Raw genomic sequence first — 19,817 nt, 5'->3', positions numbered from 1 at the left:
GCTCGAAGTTCGAAAACGATTTTGGCACGCCTGTAGCGCTTTCACGAAACCTCTTAGAGTTGCGAGAATGCTTGTTTTGTGTATAAAATACATTGTGGATGCTTTCTCAGCCTTTACTTTGTCGTTTTTATGACATTTTTTTGACCAAGCACGCATATTCTTTTGTCCATATCTTCGCGATGGAAGCACAGAATGCTGTCAAACCAAATGCATTTTAAAGACCACGACTTGTGGATATTTCCACACCCTTTATATCAAACTATCAGTGAGCTAATTATCTTTTTTAAAACCTCCGGTTTTTCATCGATGCGTAATTACGCACGAACTGGAACCCGGGGGACCGCTGTGTGCACACGTTCACAACGCGAGAAATACTGTTCAATACGGCTTCGTGCGAAAAACCGGTATATGACCATAGGAAGCAGAACAGCGCAGTCTCCAATTACCCAGACTGTAAGCACGGGAATAAAGCTTTGTTTGATTTCTGAAACCCTTCCTTTACGTCCTGTTTTCATTCAGGTAAGGGTCAACTATATTCACAATACTACTGACAGCAGGAAGATAAAAATATTCTTTACTCAGCAGCTTATTAAAAACAGCTCCCATGATGTTCATACCGACTTTTTACACAGAACACTGACACAGCTTTGTGTTCTGAATCTCTTTTTCTCTTGCTTTTATTTAATGTGGCACAATGCACTGGGATAGGGGTATTCTGTTCACAAACCAATAGCATTTAAACCACAGCACCCACAATGCTGCAGGTAAGTGTTTTGCACACTAAGCAGGTCATCTGACTATTCCCAGCTTTGTTTTGGGTTATGGAACCTTTATTTTTTTATGATTTTCTGAAGATAACACTACAGGTGGGATGGGTGGGTTGTCTTCATGGCTCAATAGCATTTCAAATACAGCACCCACTCTGCTGAAACCAAGTGTTTTACACACCAGACGGGCCCCCAAACCTCATACAACCTTACTGTAGCTGTGGCCCCTTTCTTTAATTTTTTATGATTTTCTGAAGATTACACTACAGGTAATACACTGGGACAGGTGGGTCGTCTTCATGGCTCAATAGCATTTCAAATACAGCACCCACTCTGCTGAAACCAAGTGTTTTACACACCAGACAGGCCCCCGAACCTCATACAACCTTACTGTAGCTGTGGCCCCTGTCTTTATTTTGTAATGAGTTTCTGAAGATAACACTACAGGTAATACACTGGGACAGGTGGGTCGTCTTCATGGCTCAATAGCATTTCAAATACAGCACCCACTCTGCTGAAACCAAGTGTTTTACACACCAGACAGGCCCCCAAACCTCATACAACCTTACTGTAGCTGTGGCCCCTTTCTTTAATTTTTTATGATTTTCTGAAGATTACACTACAGGTAATACACTGGGACGGGTGGGTCGTCTTCATGGCTCAATAGCATTTCAAATACAGCACCCACTCTGCTGAAACCAAGTGTTTTACACACCAGACAGACCCCCAAACCTCATACAACCTTCCTGTGGCTGTGGCCCCTTTCTTTATTTTTTTATGATTTTCTGAAGATAACACTACAGGTAATACACTGGGACAGGTGGGTCGTCTTCATGGCTCAATAGCATTTCAAATACAGCACCCACTCTGCTGAAACCAAGTGTTTTACACACCAGACAGGCCCCCAAACCTCATACAACCTTACTGTAGCTGTGGCCCCTTTCTTTAATTTTTTATGATTTTCTGAAGATTACACTACAGGTAATACACTGGGACGGGTGGGTCGTCTTCATGGCTCAATAGCATTTCAAATACAGCACCCACTCTGCTGAAACCAAGTGTTTTACACACCAGACAGGCCCCCGGACCTCGTACAACCTTACTGTAGCTGTGGCCCCTGTCTTTATTTTGTAATGAGTTTCTGAAGATAACACTACAGGTAATACACTGGGACGGGTGGGTCGTCTTCATGGCTCAATAGCATTTCAAATACAGCACCCACTCTGCTGAAACCAAGTGTTTTACACACCAGACAGGCCCCCAAACCTCATACAACCTTACTGTAGCTGTGGCCCATTTCTTTAATTTTTTATGATTTTCTGAAGATTACACTACAGGTAATACACTGGGACGGGTGGGTCGTCTTCATGGCTCAATAGCATTTCAAATACAGCACCCACTCTGCTGAAACCAAGTGTTTTACACACCAGACAGGCCCCCGGACCTCGTACAACCTTACTGTAGCTGTGGCCCCTGTCTTTATTTTGTAATGAGTTTCTGAAGATAACACTACAGGTAATACACTGGGACAGGTGGGTCGTCTTCATGGCTCAATAGCATTTCAAATACAGCACCCACTCTGCTGAAACCAAGTGTTTTACACACCAGACAGGCCCCCAAACCTCATACAACCTTACTGTAGCTGTGGCCCATTTCTTTAATTTTTTATGATTTTCTGAAGATTACACTACAGGTAATACACTGGGACGGGTGGGTCGTCTTCATGGCTCAATAGCATTTCAAATACAGCACCCACTCTGCTGAAACCAAGTGTTTTACACACCAGACAGGCCCCCAAACCTCATACAACCTTACTGTAGCTGTGGCCCATTTCTTTAATTTTTTATGATTTTCTGAAGATTACACTACAGGTAATACACTGGGACGGGTGGGTCGTCTTCATGGCTCAATAGCATTTCAAATACAGCACCCACTCTGCTGAAACCAAGTGTTTTACACACCAGACAGGCCCCCAAACCTCATACAACCTTACTGTAGCTGTGGCCCCTTTCTTTAATTTTTTATGATTTTCTGAAGATTACACTACAGGTAATACACTGGGACGGGTGGGTCGTCTTCATGGCTCAATAGCATTTCAAATACAGCACCCACTCTGCTGAAACCAAGTGTTTTACACACCAGACAGGCCCCCGAACCTCATACAACCTTACTGTAGCTGTGGCCCCTTTCTTTAATTTTTTATGATTTTCTGAAGATTACACTACAGGTAATACACTGGGACGGGTGGGTCGTCTTCATGGCTCAATAGCATTTCAAATACAGCACCCACTCTGCTGAAACCAAGTGTTTTACACACCAGACAGGCCCCCAAACCTCATACAACCTTACTGTAGCTGTGGCCCATTTCTTTAATTTTTTATGATTTTCTGAAGATTACACTACAGGTAATACACTGGGACAGGTGGGTCGTCTTCATGGCTCAATAGCATTTCAAATACAGCACCCACTCTGCTGAAACCAAGTGTTTTACACACCAGACAGGCCCCCAAACCTCATACAACCTTACTGTAGCTGTGGCCCATTTCTTTAATTTTTTATGATTTTCTGAAGATTACACTACAGGTAATACACTGGGACGGGTGGGTCGTCTTCATGGCTCAATAGCATTTCAAATACAGCACCCACTCTGCTGAAACCAAGTGTTTTACACACCAGACAGGCCCCCGAACCTCATACAACCTTACTGTAGCTGTGGCCCCTTTCTTTAATTTTTTATGATTTTCTGAAGATTACACTACAGGTAATACACTGGGACGGGTGGGTCGTCTTCATGGCTCAATAGCATTTCAAATACAGCACCCACTCTGCTGAAACCAAGTGTTTTACACACCAGACAGGCCCCCGAACCTCATACAACCTTACTGTAGCTGTGGCCCCTTTCTTTAATTTTTTATGATTTTCTGAAGATTACACTACAGGTAATACACTGGGACAGGTGGGTCGTCTTCATGGCTTCATGATTTTTTGACTGTAATCAAGTGTTGTGCATTTGTGCAAGTGTCCGGCCTCCTGACCTTTCACAGTCATGCTTTGTTGTGTGAAACTTTAATTCTCTTTTTAGGATTTTTTGAACATGGGAACTTCCACCGAGATGAATGAGGTGCTCTTCAATAGCTTTTTCATCTATACACACAAGCGTATGTAACCAAGACACTCAGAACCAACAGAATCAACGTGAAGTCATAGAAAAACAAGAATGCCCCCGAGACATCTGCACCCCCCTCTTGGACCACTCTGGTATCAACACCCCCAAACCAATCCATACCAGCTAACAAGACTCAGAATCGGTGCAACCCTCCAACCTGGACCAAGAGCAGGATGGGACAAGTACCTGCACCACACTACGCACCCCTCATCCAGACCAGCAGGACAGCCAGACAGCACCATCATGACACACATAATGAGATCACTTTCTGTCAGTATGTGTAACATTCTGGGCCTGGGCTCCTCTGTATTTTGGCTGAAGGGAGTTCAACAACATTATTAAACGGACTGACATCATAATCTGACAAGATACATTGTTTAGGGGAGACTTGTCCACCCACTGTCCCCCTGGTAACGTGAAGATCATTGTCCCTTGGCTTACCTAAACCAGAATCACTTGGGTCTCCGGGGCGGATCGGTGTATGGTACAAAGTCTTAAAAACAGAACATTGTTGAATTGTCTATAAAAAACAACCAATATCCCTTGGATTTCCCAAACACAAAGCTGGAGCAAGTATACTAACTCCATACCCTTAAACTACAAAAGGCCTGTGGCGTAGACAGGGTAAACAGCCACATCATGTGACATAACTGCATGAGCCTAGTGATGAGCCTAGTTTAAAATACTCAACCCCATCCTGAAGTACGGATGTTTTCCTTTGGCCTGGAATCCAGGACTGATCACCTGACCCTAACAACTGCCGGAGCATTTGTGTGAACAGTAACCTGGGCTAGCTATTCACCAGTATCTTCAATACCCTATTACTGGCAGCTTGCCAAATACAGTGTCCTGAATAGAAGTCAGATCGACTTCATATGAAGCTGGCACATATCTGACCACATACGCACTCAACACACACTTTAAATGAACAGAAAAATAGTGACCTGTGTCTTTGATTTCTAAAAAGCAATAGGCTCTATTTTGAACAAATAACAAATATACAAACTTTCAATGTGGGGTAAGAGGTACAGTCCACAACTGATTTTTTTTAGCGTACTCAGAAAGTATAAGCGGTTTGAAAATACTTACATAAATTATTTTAGGAAGACTGTGTTGGTTTTTGTATCATTTGTGTTTGTGTTGACTCTTATTGAGATCTCCAGTCACCTGCCCTTATAGATGCCTCTTTTGCTTATGTGTTGTTAGAAATTGAGCTCGCCTGTGTGCCTGCTTCTAGGGTTTTTTTAAAAAAGGAATAGGTTGGTTTTCTATTTTTTTTACCCCTTGCCCAGTAGCAGTCTACTACAGGGGGGATTCTGGGTCCTCTCTCCATACAGTATGTCTCCTTTTGCATTGTTTCCAGACCTGGGCTGATTTGAGTTTTTCATGGTAATGGATTACAAGGGTAGGTCTGACAGAAGTGAATGTGGTGGATCTGCCATCTGCCCAGGCAGGAAGGTAGATACAGTATATGTAAACAGGTTTTAGCATTAATGTTTTGCATACAATCACCCTTTCCAAAAGGTGAGATAACCAGAGAAAACAGTACACAGCTTTTCTAGGGACTTTTTTTCCCTACAGTATTTATGGTTACGATGGGTTTTAACTCTTTGTGGAGATAAGCTATTTTTATCTTTTCTTTGGTGTAGGTTCATGAATGCATGGGCTTTCTTTTCTTCCATGTCTTGTTCCTTTGTTCAGTTGTTTTGTATTCTTTCTGTTTTGTCCCCTTATTTTTGTGCTGGTGCTAGAATTTCTGCTGGCTTTTCCATGTTTTTCCCTTTTGCTCTTTGATTTAATTTTTTCCTGTGACCCATTTTTCCTTATTTATCTCAATGTGATATTTTCCCCTTCTCCTCAGCTGTTGAGTCTCTTGCACTTTCTTCCCTGTTATCAGTATTGTCTGATGTTGGATTGCATTTTAAGTTCCTTATTTTTTAGTAATCCTGTAATTTTTTTTCCACTGTTATTCTCATCTTTTATTGTACTATTGCTGTTATTGCAGTCTTCCCACAGTTTATTTTATTCTTAAACAACATACTAAATAATATAAGAATACATGTTGTGCTCATCTCTTTCCTGCCACTTGCACTCCTGATATTGTCTTCAAATAATTCCAATATTTTAGAGCTCTATATTTTCAAGCCTTGAAGGCCTAAGGTTGTTTTTTAAAGTGTTTGAATGTGATGTACTAACTACTGTCTACAATAACAATAACATACATAAATTACCAATAACATGCATATAAAAAATAGCCCAGAAATCAAGTATGAAGTAAGGAAATGGCTGCAGCTATGAATCAGAATTTTAATCTATTGGTTTTGTAGTTGGTTGGAACTTGGAACTAGTTAGACAAGGGGTGTGAAGATTCGTTACAGATGTATTTTGCTGTACGCAGAACAAGTGAACAATAGACGGACATAATTTCACAAGACAACCCAGTTGGTTCTTGAAATTTCCAAACCACACATCAGAGTGAAAATTAAAACAAATTGAGGAAGGACCGATAGGAGAAGATCAACAATGAATCATTAACATTACAATGCTTAAGTTGCCTTTATAATAAAGACAATTTTGTCCTTTTGTGAGGATCATGTCCACATTGGACCTGTTTTTTTAAGTTGTTTTGAAATTTCACTTAGGGTTCAGAACATTTCACAACTACTAATTTTTTTTCCTACCACCTCAGCTAATTCTCTCCCCCTTTAGGTTTGGGTGGGGGTATGGGTTTTTTCCAGAAACCTGTTATCATTTCTTTGATGTTGGACACATTTGTCTTCAGGAAGTTTTCTTCACACCTCCTATCATACTCATCTGACATGTCCATAGCTACACTCATTTACTTGCAGCAGACAAACAATGACAGAGTCGTCTGCAAATTTTATTAAGTGTCTGGAGTGGTGAGAGCTCTTGAGGGTGTTTGCTTACAGGACAAAGAGTAACGGAGACAATATGCATCCTTGGGGGAACCAGTAAAACAATACCTGTTGTTGGATAATACATTGTTGACTTTCACACTCTAAGTCTGTTCAGAAATCAGTAACCCCTCTGATGATGTTAAGATCAAAACCAAAGTTTGATAATAGCTTTGCTGCCTGTACTTGAGGTCAAATGCAATTGCATACAGAGGAGGAAGTATAGCACAACAAAAATAACACACTTCTAAATCTACCACAGCACAGAAAAAAACTAGAAAAATCACTTATAAAACCACAGGAGTACACAAACATAACACAAACTAGAATGCCACATAGACAATAATCTGTAGCAGAATATCTGCTTATGTTGTATTTTCTTTGTGGATGTTTTTGGATGTTGTATTGGCCTTGGCAACTCTGTGATTTAACAGTCATGATAATAAAGCATTTTTGAATCTCTATGTGAGTGGAACCTGTTGAATATTAGTTCAGATGGCTAGCTGTGTCAGCAGGTGTAGGCTGCAAAGGATCAAGTAATAGTTTAATTCCATGCTGAAAAGAGAAGAAAGAAAACACAACATTTTGGCTGTGGAGCCTTCTTCAAGGGTTACAGTTGAAGAAGGCTCCATGGCCGAAACTTTGTTTTCTTTCTTCTCTTTTCAGCATGGAATTAAACTATTACTTGTTAAATATTAGTTACACTTGGGTTTCGCAATATAATATAACCAAGAGGTATTGTTATTTTTTTAATACTTTTACAGCAGTCAAACTGGCATACTCTGATATCTGAGAGAGAGTTTAATATAAAAATTTTCTCTTGAACTGTCATGAACCAGTTTAATTTGTTTTTACCTCTCTACAAATCAGCCTTCAAAAGCTTAACTCATGTAGCTGTAATGTACATGAACACCATTAAAAAGTTTTCCTTTCTCTATGTGGCACGTGGAGTGCTGAGAACGCATGCTCCAAGCTGCTTGCTCCTGTAAGGAATTAACAACTTAAAGATTAAGTTAAATTATAAATAGGCCTCACCCTGTACATAGGGAGTTATGGGACATGTTTCGTTTAGAAGGGATTTAAAAGTAAAAAGTAAAGCCTGAAATAAACAAACTGTGCCATGTAAGACCAAGGTAAGGAATGTTTGTTACTATTTGTTTTGTCTGGTTATTTAAACCATTCCGTCTATTTCACACTTAACCAATTTTGAATTAGAAAGACTACAAACTGTGCAAACTTCCAAGTCTGTAAGGGTGTATGATGTAGATCATTCACAAGAGCACACGGCTGCTTGTTATAATTGTAAGAACTGTAGTTCACTACTGTTCTTTTGACTCTTGAGCTTGCATCATACAGCCGTTGGAGTGCATTTCAAACCTAAGAGATATCAAACTCATTTAACCTGTCAGACATATGTTAAATGGGTTGTGACTTTTGGCAAAGTTTTTTGCTACATAATTTGTTTCATGAATACCATTTATCTCTATAACAACTTTCCTGTCCCCAGAACATATGTTTTAAGCTGCTTGATCCCATTGGGTGCAACCTTTCCATTGTATTCATAATGTGTTGTTTGCATTAGGAGTGTGTTAAATAAGCAGAAAAGAGGCCTGTTTTTTCTGTTGCTTCTGATCTTATACAGTGGTCAGAATCTCTCATCCAAAAGCTTATGAGTGGAAAAAAATTAAGTACAGATGCACAATCCATTAAAAACCATTTAAAGAGCATAAGGGTTTTCATCACATGGACTTGTTCGACTGTTGAGGATTTCTGTTTTGGTTGAGGATCAATTAAAGGACAACAACCTGAAACACTATCTTCGATCTTTCCAGAGCTGTAAGTAGTCATTCCAAGTTTATTAACTTGTCTCTTTTTTTCTATGTACTTTTCAATAATCACTGATGTTATTTACAAGAGTTTTTTTTTTTCAAAATTGCATCTTTTTGGACAAATTTTAAAGAATTGGCACAATAGGCGGAGGAGTGGCTCTGTGGCTCAGGATCTGCACCGGTGGCTGGAAGGTTGCTGGTTCACATCCCATGGTTGACAGAGGAATCCTACTCTGTTGAGCCCCTGAGTAAGGCCTTTAATCCCAGCTGCTCCAGGGGTGCTGTACAATGGCAGACCCTGTGCTCTGACTCCCAGCTTTTCTCCCTGTCTGTGTGTCTCATGGAGAGCAAGCTGAGGTATGCAGAATATGAAGTCCTAATGCAAGAAAATGTATATGGTCAATACAGTAATCAGATTTATTCCATGCTGAAAAGAGAAGAAAGAAAACACAATGTTTTGACCATGGAGCCTTCTTCAGTTATGATTTGATTTTTTACAATCATACCCACAAAAACTTTGCAATTTTTAAAAATCTTGCAAACACAACCCAGATATGTTGACTTCTTTAAAAACATTTTTTTAAAAGAAACACATACTTCTTTTCTAGTTTTTTTTTATGTGGTGGCTGCCAGGAATCCTCAGTGAAAAGGTATGCAGATCCTGTGCAGACGCAGGAGCAAGTAGTTATTGAGACAAGAGAACAATCCGAAACGTCAGGCAAGATCATAGTCGATCGGCGAAAGGTAGATCAAAATCCAGGAAGTACAGAGAGAAGCAAACAATCCGAAACAGAAGGCAAGGCCCAAGGTCGAGAGGCAAAAGGGAGATCAGTAACCAGTAAGCGAGATTTAGAGTAAACGCGAGGTAGAGCTCTCAAAGAGAAGACTCAATACCGAGGGTTTGGATGGTTAAAATTGTGCTGCTTGCCGCACAGTAGAGTGTGTGCTGATGGATTAACACGTGCGGCGGTGCTTGTTATAATTAACCCGCTGCTGGTAGTGGTTAGTTCTTTTGTGAGTTATTCTCCGCTAGCTGGTGGTTGTGACAGTGACAGAATGCTGTTTTGTGATTGATGCTATATCAAAATATAGGGCCCGTAAAATTAAACACAGAACTAAAACCATTTAATGGACTTGTACATCTGTTGCGCTCCTACACTATTAACATCCATTGGGCATTGAATTTCAATTATGTTTCCAGTCCATTCAGATATGTTCTCTATTTTTCAGATTGCTGGCAATGTCACATGTTAAAGGAGGACAGAGGAGTAGAAGGCCAGACCTGTGGTCAAGGGCTGGTGGAGTAGGGAATGTGATCAACGAATTTCTGAAGTTTTCTAAACTCGAAAAAAAAATTAGGTGGAATGACAGTATGTGGTCAACACTGTCAAACAGACTCCTTGGAGAGGAATGCCCCAGCAACAAGAAATGGTTATCAGTGATTTGGCATGAAGATAGAAAACAACTAAGAACCAAAGTGCTTAGGGCGCAGAAAGAGGAGAGTATTGGTAGGGATTCCAAACCAGATGACAGTACACAATCTATAGTCAATATTTCAAGTCAAAGTGAGGGACATAGTTTGGAAGGCAACACAGAGCTCAGAAGTTCATCAGAAGATACAGAAGATGCATGGGCAGCACACGGCAGCACAGACAGTGGTGACATGTTAGAGGGAGAAAAAATCTGTGTAGAATCAGAAAAAAAGCCTGAAGAGCACAGTGAATATTCCCAGGGGGCAAGCTCATCTGGGACATCACCTCAGGATAAAAGGGGATTAAGAAAGATTATGTCTGTGCCTAAAACTTTCCAAGTATGTTTAAAGGCTGAACAATGGAGAAAAATAGCACCTCTAAAAGGTACATCTAAACTAAGACGACCATGGACCCAGATCTTATATAACGAGTTCAGGAAGATAAATCCTTGTTGCCCAATAGCCTTCAAATACCAATACATCAGGAAAGAGAACAGCAGAAAAAAAAAAAACTTTCTGATGATAAAAGCAGTCTGTACCTTCAGGTCCTGCAATGTAAAATACATTATGACAACAAGACACAAACCAATGGGCAATGATGACATCACAATTGATGTTGTACGAGCAGGGCAAATACAGCACAGTAAAAGGGAAACAAAATTTCGACAAGCACGTCAGCCTTATCGTCGAAAGATTGCCCGTGCCCTCACAAAAGGAATCAGCAATGTGTACTACAGGAACCTGAGCAGAACACCGCTTGCTGAAATTGCAGCAGGCAATTTATCTAAACCACTAACACAGAATGTCCTGAAAGTCATTTCATCAGAGTTCAGGAACAGTAAACGCATTCACTATGATCCAGTGTTTGAATTACATATGGCACAAAAATATATGAAAGCATGCGACTTCGACATTGTCCATTTCCCAGGATATATACAGATTTTGCAGTTAGACACATTTGCTGCCTATCTTTACACAGAACAGAGTATGCGAATTCTTATTGCCCATCTAAAGATGAAGGAGAAAGTCAGCCTTTACCTGGATGCAACAGGAGGGGTAGTCAGAAAAATTCCATCGGAGAACAAAAGAATTTTGTACTACAGTCTTACGTTACCTGGAGGTGGAAAAAGAAAGCCTCCATTACCAGTGTCTGAAATGTTGACAACTGACCACACCATTGTCAGTATAGAACGTTGGCTACGGAAATTCATGTTTGACATCTCAACATGTACTACCAAGAGAGTGCAGCATGTAGAAACTGACTACAGCTGGGCCCTGATTCACAGTGTTCTTTTTGCCTTCAATGGGGACACCATCCATGCATACTTAAATCGTGCAATGAAAGTCTGCCAAGGCAAACTTAAGTACACAGAACTTCAGATGTTCACTGTTCTGCACCTTTGCTCTGCCCATGTCATAAAGGCTGTCTCTCAAGCAATTAGTAAAAAAACAACAGACAAAGGACTGCGAGACTTTGCAACATTTTCCTTTGCCATCCTGCAAAACAGCACAACTTTGAGTGTCGCCAGAAATGTTTTCAAACACATGTGTATTGTACTCTCAAGCAGGAGGTTCACAAATGAAGTCCAATCTAGTGTCTGCCTCCTTAACGCTTACATTTCTCAAACAACCACACCAGACCAGATGGAAAAGGAAGCAGAAGTCAAAGACACAGATGAGGTACTGTACCCAAAAATGAGAGGCAGCCTGGGCCGCTCTCCTTTCGCTGTGGAGTTCAAAGGTATTTATGAAGACAGCATATCAGCTCAAGGACATGATGACTATGGGACACAACACAATGTGAACCCCTATTTCTGTGAAGACATAATAAGATTTCTGTTGCAAAGATACATGGCACTATTTCCACTGTGGAGTGGAATTTTGTTGGGTGACCTGGCAAGATATGCTTCAGACAGCAAAAAAGACATATCAATGTCAGAGGTAGCACAAACAAGAGCCACTAATTGTCATGTTGAGACCTGGTTTGGCATTGTCAAGCATTCAATACTTCAGCACAGGAGGAAACTGAGGCCAGCAGAGTTTATTACGATAATGAGACAATCCCTCCAAGGCCGGTACAGAGAACATATAATCCAAAATGCTCTCCCCAAAAAGGTTTTGACGGCTCCATTGATCACCACTAAGACACGTCATGAACATGCACAGGAACAATGGGCAAAGAGAGCACCAGGTGTAGGCAAAGAAACAAAAAATAAATTCTACAGCGCACCACAGAAAATTCCAATCCCCAAAAAAATGAGAACACAGGAAAAAAAAGTTAGCAATAGAAATATTGAAACAAATGAAAAATCGCCAGATGACAGCAACGGCCTGCAAGTACAGCAGGGGAAAGCAGGAACCACAGAATATAAAGAATGGCAGCACAAAGAAGAAAGGAAAGTGTCACCCAAGCAAGCTGCCGTGGGCATGGCTGAAGTGATCACACCACAGTGTGATGCACGCCCCATCTCAAAACTTATAAAAGAGAAAACAGATTTCAAAAAGAAGGTAGGATTTGTATTTCAAATATTTCTCTGTGTGGACATTCACTTCTTTTTCAGAGCTTATGAATGTCATCTTCTACTACTGTAGGTGTTCTTTGTCGTTTCTCTCTAACTTGTTATACTTGTTGACATACTTGTGTTATACTTGTGGTGTGTAATCTCAATTTTCATTATGTTAGGTCCAGTGATCTCTTGTGTATGCTTTTGGCTTGGTAAATCTTTTTTAGGTACACGCCCTTTGGAACATCAATCCGAGTGAATTAGTGGTTGCAGTTTTGCCATCCATGCACAGTGCAGACACATATATTCTCAGACACTCGGAGTTTGTGTCTTTGAAACCAGATGAGTGGCTCATAGGCGAGGTAAGATGAAAGTGTTTGATTGCATGCATTTGTTAAGGTTTCTGAGCTTTTGTGTAATCAAATGTGTGTGAGTGCGTGAAATCACATCTTCTTCAATTGTGTTTGCTTTTTCCATAAGACCATTGAGTGTTACTTTCAAGTAGCGAAAGAATCCATGGACTTGGGGAAGAAGGTTTTCCTAATGAACCACTACACAACTGGTGTAATCATGAGTGGGAATAGAGAGCGCATGGCTAGACAACGTTTGTCCAAGGTAAGGACATCAAACACAAATGTTGATGGATTACATTAGTGAGGGGGCAAACATGGTTTTTCACTAACTGATGATTGTTTTATCAATAGAGAAACAAGGAGAGCTACAAGCAATCAAAACAGGTCACAACTGTGCCCATGGTGCTGCCTAAAGAAACTACCTTTATAGTCAGAAATCAAAATTCAAAGGTAGCACACCATCCCTGTGAGGCAGCCTGTTGTACTAATCTTGTCATTCTTTTCATTACAGGTCAACTTTGAAAACTATGAAGCCATTATTAGCTTTTTTAACACTGGTGTCCACTGGAAATTGTTGGTAAGTGTGGTGCAGGTAATCCAAAACAGCGTAGGTTTATAATTACACCTGGAACCATTACAGTTCAAGTGATTATCCTTGTTGCATCTAAAAAAATTACAAAGTCACAATGTATGTGTTCCTCTCCTGTTAAAAAAGGTGGACATTGATAGTGAGTGTCCAAGGCAATGGTGACAGTGCACTTTTCCTAAATTATTATTGTGAATACTGCTGTGTAATGAACAGACAACCAAACAAGTCAAAGTGTCATGTAGGAAAAAAAGTACTGTTAGGTCATTTCCTGACTGTCTTTGCCGAGGTTTGCAAAATATTAAATGTTAAATAATATATAAATATAAATATTATATATATAAAATATTCAAATATTAAAAACCTTTGTTTAAACAACATAAAACTCCTGAAACTGCCTGTGTGTCTGGCCCCACATTAAATGCAACTTCATGTCTGATGATGGGCCCTTTGTTTCTTGCAGTATCTGTATGCTCCATCCCAGAAAGTCTTTGTGGTCGACCCTATGGGGAGTGATGAGATGGGAGACTCCACTGCAGCGGCAAAAAGGTTCAGGTAAGAAATCAAGCATTAGTTTCGTGGTGAAATTCTGCAGGGGCACACATACATTTCAGGTTCAAGTTCAGCATGACAAATATTTCCTCATTTATCAATAACCTATTGTTTTGATTCACAGGGACTTTTTTAAGATGCGAAGGAATGTCCTAGGAAAAGAAGACTGGTTGAATATCAACTGGCACCCAAGCGTGATTGGTCACACCAGGCAAGCAGATGCCTCAAGCTGTGGGGTCTTTGTGATGCAGGTCAGCATAACCTTTCCACGCCGAAATTTTGGACTTAAAACTATTGTATGAGAGATTTTTAGGGAAATAATTGAAACAAACTTTTGTCTGTTAGATGGGCGCAGACATCATTAACAATTTCCCGGATATTCCAACATATATCGAAATAAACAGCAGTGCCAAAGAAATGAGAAAGTTGCGGGAAGACCTGTCAATCAGAATTCTTGAGGCTTCAGGTATTGTACCATTTGATCCTCATTGCCTACTTTTCTTGGTGTATATTATTTTCCTGAAGCATGTTCTCTCTCTGTAACAAGTCTGGATGAAAAAGATTCTCAATTTATTTATATGCAGAACTCATTTGGGTATTCTTTTTGTACTATATAACACAGTGATGAAAAGTTAATTAAATCACATTTCACACAGTTAAAATTCAATGACACTTTGGCCTTCGTCGTGGTTGACACAACCATTGTCTGGGAAAAGTGTGGGTCTAAATTGCCCATAGTGAAGCAAAGCAAACTGAAACATGATAGCTGTGTTATCATGTGCCCCCTTAAAATCATAGCAACACACGCTGACGCAAAAAAGGGTAACAGGTGTTGACAGGAGTATTCTGAGACATGACAATGTGCGGTTTAAGAAGCAGTAGAACACCTAATCAGGAAAGTGCATACGAAAAGGTCTCTATCAAACTGTCTTCAATTATGCAACAATGATCTGTAGATAACATTGGAAAAATCAGTCTATTTGGCATGTTTATTATAGCTCCTCTCTAGGACATGTGCCTGATGTGTGGAGAAACACCAGTGCGGCAGACAAACTGGGTAAGTGAACATCATCTCTATCTGTATGTGTAATGTATGCACATAATAACAAAACATGCCAGTGAAATGTGATAGCTGAACTGATATAAGGTTTACTGTCCGTGTAGATTCAGTGTGACAGTTGTGAAAACTGGTTCCATGAATTGTGCATCTCAAAAGAAGAGTATGAAAGCGCAAAGAATGAAGTAACATGGATATGTACATTTTGCCAACCCCAGTTTGGTGAGTATGCTCTGCATGCAAACTATCACTATGAAAGGGTTTTTTAAGCAGGACATGTAGTTTTAGATTCAGCAGAAACATACAGTAGGATGACATATTTCAGTGGACGTTATAATTGTTTGTTATTGTTAAGAAGTTTGGATTGCAGGCTTGTCTTCTGGCATTAATGGTTCTATAAATTAGAGATAACTTTTCAAAAACACACCAAAGAAGGCACACATAAAAGATTACTGATAATCTGTGCAATTTATTACATGACACAGGCATCTCAAAGATAGAATTACTGTGTCAGATTAATGATTAGACATGGATGCATCAAATCATTTACTAGGTTTCTTTCCAATAGTATAGAAACAAAGACACAACCATGAACACCTAAAAGAGCTTGCCATTTAGCACAGAAACAATATAACGTCTTGCTGTAAAAACACAAAGTAAGAAAAAAGGAGTTTGATTAAGAGAGATCTGGCAAATTGTGCAAATACCTAGATCTTGATTTGTGACCCATTTATACTCCTTGGATCCTTTGCAGTTCGTAACCCTTCTTACGGTTTTATATTTCAGGCACTGTTGATGAGTGAGCATCCACCCCCTACTCCCGAGCATTACATAAAAGACATGCTGGAAACTCAAGAAGACTGTCAACGTGTTCTCAGCAGAATTCACCTCCAAAAGACACGTAAGTACAAGTTTCAATATCCCCCCAAAAATTTTATCTTGGGTAAGAGTAAACTTTCGTACACTTTGCCAAACAATAATGAAAAACACTAGAACACAAAATCACTAGAAACCATTTGTTATCTATTGCCAGAAACCAAACAAAGTCTGTATGAAAACAGTAAAAAAGTTAATCATGACACAACACAGTCCCTTTTAAATATGATCACTACACACTGTTAACATCACTGTAGTAGTGCAAAGAAATGTAAAACGACAGTATGTCACCATGACATGATTTATGTGAAAGATTTCCAGATAAAATTGTATCCATCCTAGTAAGATAGATTAATCAAGAAATTCCACTCCGTTGTGAGAAAGATCAAAGAAAAATGGCTTCTATCAAATAGAAGTGTATCTAGGGTGATTCCTTTTTATTAGGTTTCCAAAACAGTACTCTATCTACCTTCAGACAGGGCACAGTGCTAAAAGGATTCTAACCGGAACAATAAAACACAATTGCATCATCGAAGTCCGAACCCCACTGGCTTTCAATATCGTACCATGTACATCTCCAGGAGTGGAGACTCATGAAAAAGAACAGCCTAGACACCAAAGTGATACTTTTCTTACAGTAAGGTTAAGGTAGTTGTAGGATGCTGTCTAGATCAATGAACAGATTATGTTAACAGTAGCAAGCACGTAGCAGAGCATTTAGGCACACAGCCCCTAAATTGTGGAAATATATGTCAGACCTTTTTAAGGATGCCCCATACCTACAAGCATATTTAACAATGCTGTAGTCTTCTACATCGTCTCTGTAGTCTTCTTTATCCCAAGTGATCTAATTCTTTAGGAGGTGCAGAAACATAGATATCAAGTGGGTAAGTAGACAACCACGTTGCAATTGTTTTTTCTGTGTCTAACCCTTTTTTTTTCTCCACACCATGCCTGCCACTGTTCTCTCTTCGGTGCCTTTGGTTGATATTGAGCTCCGTCCCCCATGACAAGGGATCCTCCTGGATTTCTGAAGCAAGGAACCCAGCCTACAAAACTCAAGATCCTGTACTGCTCAACCCAGTGGATGGGACACACTCAACATTAACATCTAGTCTCACATAATATATGAAATAGAATTCACCGTGTCAATCTGCATGGTTGTGCATGTGAACTGTTTCTAGTAACTATTTGTCATACACAACCAGGACCTGGAGGGGAGGTCAACCATCAGGCCTTGGACCCCCAGAGATTTTTTTTCTCCTTTGGAGTTTTTTGTTTTTCTCTCCTTCGTGCCTGATGGTTACACAGTCACATCATCAAGACTGCATACCACACCTTCATTGTGATTACAGATATAGCTTATTTAAAATGTGAAATTAGGAAAAAACTAAACGAAACATGGGAAATAAAAAGAATGTAAAATCTAAAATTTTCAGATGTTGTGATGAAGCTTTTGACTCATGAATAGCACCCCCCTATCCCAGTGAATTACCTGTAGTGTTATCTTCAGAAAATCATAAAAAAATAAAGAAAGGGGCCACAGCCACAGGAAGGTTGTATGAGGTTTGGGGGCCTGTCTGGTGTGTAAAACACTTGGTTTCAGCAGAGTGGGTGCTGTATTTGAAATGCTATTGAGCCATGAAGACGACCCACCTGTCCCAGTGTATTACCTGTAGTGTTATCTTCAGAAAATCATAAAAAAATAAAGAAAGGGGCCACAGCCACAGGAAGGTTGTATGAGGTTTGGGGGTCTGTCTGGTGTGTAAAACACTTGGTTTCAGCAGAGTGGGTGCTGTATTTGAAATGCTATTGAGCCATGAAGACGACCCACCCGTCCCAGTGTATTACCTGTAGTGTTATCTTCAGAAACTCATGACAAAATAAAGAAAGGAGCCACAGCCACAGGAAGGTTGTATGAGGTTTGGGGGCCTGTCTGGTGTGTAAAACACTTGGTTTCAGCAGAGTGGGTGCTGTATTTGAAATGCTATTGAGCCATGAAGACAACCCACCCGTCCCAGTGTATTACCTGTAGTGTTATCTTCAGAAACTCATGACAAAATAAAGAAAGGAGCCACAGCCACAGGAAGGTTGTATGAGGTTTGGGGGCCTGTCTGGTGTGTAAAACACTTGGTTTCAGCAGAGTGGGTGCTGTATTTGAAATGCTATTGAGCCATGAAGACGACCCACCCGTCCCAGTGTATTACCTGTAGTGTTATCTTCAGAAACTCATGACAAAATAAAGAAAGGAGCCACAGCCACAGGAAGGTTGTATGAGGTTTGGGGGCCTGTCTGGTGTGTAAAACACTTGGTTTCAGCAGAGTGGGTGCTGTATTTGAAATGCTATTGAGCCATGAAGACGACCCACCTGTCCCAGTGTATTACCTGTAGTGTAATCTTCAGAAAATCATAAAAAATTAAAGAAAGGGGCCACAGCCACAGGAAGGTTGTATGAGGTTTGGGGGCCTGTCTGGTGTGTAAAACACTTGGTTTCAGCAGAGTGGGTGCTGTATTTGAAATGCTATTGAGCCATGAAGACGACCCACCTGTCCCAGTGTATTACCTGTAGTGTTATCTTCAGAAAATCATAAAAAAATAAAGGTTCCATAACCCAAAACAAAGCTGGGAATAGTCAGATGACCTGCTTAGTGTGCAAAACACTTACCTGCAGCATTGTGGGTGCTGTGGTTTAAATGCTATTGGTTTGTAAACAGAATACCCCTATCCCAGTGCATTGTGCCACATTAAATAAAAGCAAGAGAAAAAGAGATTCAGAACACAAAGCTGTGTCAGTGTTCTGTGTAAAAAATCGGTTTGAACATCATGGGAGCTGTTTTTAATAAGCTGCTGAGTAAAGAATATTTTAATCTTCCTGCTGTCAGTAGTATTTTCAATATAGTTGACCCTTACCTGAATGAAAACAGGGCGTAAAGGAAGGGTTTCAGAAATCAAACAAAGCTTTATTCCCGTGCTTACAGTCTGGGTAATGGGAGACTGCGCTGTTCTGCTTCCTATGGTCATATACGGGTTTTTCGCATGAAGCCGTATTGAACAGTATTTCTCGCGTTGTGAACGTGTGCACACAGCGGTCCCCCGGGTTCCAGTTCGTGCGTAATTACGCATCGATGAAAAACCGGAGGTTTTAAAAAAGATAATTAGCTCACTGATAGTTTGATGTAAAGGGTGTGGAAATATCCACAAGTCGTGGTCTTTAAAATGCATTTGGTTTGACAGCGTTCTGTGCTTCCATCGCGAAGATATGGACAAAAGAATATTCGTGCTTGGTCAAAAAAATGTCATAAAAACGACAAAGTAAAGGCTGAGAAAGCATCCACAATGTATTTTATACACAAAACAAGCATTCTCGCAACTCTAAGAGGTTTCGTGAAAGCGCTACAGGCGTGCCAAAATCGTTTTCGAACTTCGAGCTAACTTTACCCCGGTCTTGAGCACGCCTGATCTCGTCTGATCTCGGAAGCTAAACAGGGATGGGCCTGGTTAGTACGTGGATGGGAGACCGCCTGGGAATACCAGGTGCTGTAAGCTTTTAAGCGCAGGAGGCGCCCTATCCCCGCTCGCTCGCTCATTCCCCTGTTCACACGTGCAGTGCGGCTTGTCCGTCTGTTTATTTGTCAGCTTTGGCGAGACACGGGTGCTTGTGTATTAGCGTGAGCGTTTTTTATTCTGATCATGAACAGTTTTACAAGTCCGCAAAGGATCGAGGAAAGGTTTATCGCCAGC

At 40.4% G+C, this 19,817-nt stretch overlaps 2 long non-coding RNA genes and 1 pseudogene across 2 annotated transcripts; all 3 read left to right on the top strand.

Annotated features, from left to right (window-relative positions):
* The first annotated feature begins 13,136 nt into the window (after positions 1 to 13,136).
* LOC138242909 (uncharacterized) lies at positions 13,137 to 14,420 on the top strand. The gene is made up of 4 exons (XR_011191784.1): positions 13,137 to 13,267; positions 13,517 to 13,582; positions 14,055 to 14,146; positions 14,268 to 14,420. It is a non-coding gene; the product is annotated as an uncharacterized lncRNA (long non-coding RNA).
* A 738-nt stretch (positions 14,421 to 15,158) lies between these two features.
* Positions 15,159 to 17,483, top strand: LOC138242934 (uncharacterized). The gene is made up of 3 exons (XR_011191813.1): positions 15,159 to 15,200; positions 15,308 to 15,422; positions 15,987 to 17,483. It is a non-coding gene; the product is annotated as an uncharacterized lncRNA (long non-coding RNA).
* A 2,020-nt stretch (positions 17,484 to 19,503) lies between these two features.
* On the top strand, positions 19,504 to 19,622 carry LOC138219270 (5S ribosomal RNA; annotated as a pseudogene).
* The last annotated feature ends 195 nt before the right edge of the window (positions 19,623 to 19,817 follow it).

The sequence above is a fragment of the Lepisosteus oculatus genome, chromosome 14, assembly GCF_040954835.1.
Source record: "Lepisosteus oculatus isolate fLepOcu1 chromosome 14, fLepOcu1.hap2, whole genome shotgun sequence".
NCBI lineage: Eukaryota > Metazoa > Chordata > Actinopteri > Semionotiformes > Lepisosteidae > Lepisosteus > Lepisosteus oculatus.
Note: the sequence above shows the minus strand (reverse complement) of the source record. Positions and strands in the feature narration are given on the sequence as shown.